General features: G+C 46.2%; 2 protein-coding genes across 7 annotated transcripts in view; one reads left to right on the forward strand and one right to left on the reverse strand.

Moving 5' to 3' along the window:
* Positions 1-1,651, reverse strand: part of LOC107267221 (connectin) — a 45,485-nt gene that overhangs the window by 27,388 nt on the left and 16,446 nt on the right. The window lies entirely within an intron of this gene.
* The window catches only part of LOC107267222, a 13,167-nt gene continuing 12,768 nt past the window's right edge, over positions 1,253-1,651 (forward strand). For all 5 annotated transcript variants that reach the window (XM_015738641.2, XM_015738645.2, XM_015738642.2 and 2 more), the window contains exon 1: positions 1,253-1,442. The gene's annotated coding sequence lies outside the window, so the exon portion shown is untranslated. The remainder of the gene's footprint in view (positions 1,443-1,651) is intronic.

The raw sequence follows: 1,651 nt of genomic DNA on the forward strand, positions 1-1,651 counted from the left end.
GGTAAGGGGGGGGGGGGACGAAGAGAAGACGAAGAAACTGGGAAACGAGAAATGAGAAACGTTCGAGAAAAGTGGTTCCTCGCGGCTCGTCGACATCAAAGACGTCCCGACGCAGCACGGCGCTCCGTTGGGTTTATATAATTCCTTCTCGCTTCGGCAGATTTCAATGCTATCGGAAATCTAGCCTTCGTCTCCTCTGGTGCGTCAGCATAGTTCACCCCCTTAGCCCTCCCACTACCGACCCCCGTCACAACAAAAGGCAGAAACTTAGTTTCCTATGAAATCTCGTTCGACTCTCTTTTGATCGGTTGGCTTTTCGATACGTCACGGAAATTATTGGCGTACGATGTTAAAATTAGGGGTTGATGGGAAGGGGGGTGGTGGTGGAGTTGAGAAAAGATTTCCTGTTAAGAAATGACACCTGGGTCCAGATTTCATGAGATTTGCACTTTTGATTTTTGTGAATAATAAAAAAAAATCAACCCTTTGGTTGAGGGTTGGTATTATAGTAAGCAAATATTTATATAGTATATATATATGTATTACTGTAGTAAAAACCTGTGACAGAATAATACTGTCTTACAAATCTATTTTACACCCCTTTATAAAGCGAGGTAAAAAAGGTCACCGGGGTCCGATGAAATCTTTGAGACTTGATAATAATATATAAGCCCTTTGGAAGCAAGTACCTAACGTAAGGAACGATGGCCCGCATGCTGACGCAATAACCTAATATTTATACAATTAGGCCCAGTGGCCGACAGCCAGAGTAAGCTAGCCAGCCAGCCAGCCATCCATCCAGCCAACCAGGGAACCAACCAGAGTGGGGTCCTGAGAAACTTTGTTATACCAAGCGAAGCGTGAAACCGGCGTTCCAACCCTCCTCGGGCTAGTACCAAAATGGCTGCGCCCTCGCGAAAATGGCGACTTCTCTTTGAAGGTTATCAATATTACACGCATATAACCATAATCCCATTTACAAGACAGAAAAGAGACGCGGAGTCAGGGCATGTAAAATATATAAGCAGATCATCCATACAGCAACCGCCAACCAGTCAGCCAACTGGCCAGCAGTCGCTGTGGTCCCGGGCATATATTAACGTGGAAACAACGGGTGAATATAATTCGCCCACGAGATTTCACGAGATGACGCCAGGTGGCTACTATATCCGTGACCGACGATATTTCAACGTGGGGGTCGACGCTGACTAATCTTCCGTTGAGGTGACTGCCTCTGGGTGGCTGGCTGACGGTCACCGTTCAAGTTGCTACCACACTGTGCTGTACAGTATCGTCCTAGTCCAAGAGTAGCTTCCTTGCTGGGAGAGTCTGTCACAAAATTATACGAAGGGGGTGGGTGGGGGAGGAAGCGAGAGACATAGAAATATGAAAGCCACCGGTGGCTGTCGTATCTGGTAAAAGGTCAACAGACACACTGTTACGTAAGTACGCGTGTATATATATATATTTCTACAGAATGACGCTGCAGTCTTACGAAAGTTTAACAGCCCCCGCTGCCATTTCTGGTACCTCCTTGCAGCTTCCGTGACGTGTGCGCTGGTTTTAGATTAGTTTTATAATCGGACTTTTACCAGAGCGGCTGCTGCCACTCGCTATGCTATTTTACGTTTACTTTTTTTTCTTTTTCACT

This window comes from Cephus cinctus, unplaced genomic scaffold (genome assembly GCF_000341935.2).
Source record: "Cephus cinctus unplaced genomic scaffold, Ccin1 Ccin1_scaffold0351, whole genome shotgun sequence".
In the NCBI taxonomy this organism is placed as follows: Eukaryota; Metazoa; Arthropoda; class Insecta; order Hymenoptera; family Cephidae; genus Cephus; species Cephus cinctus.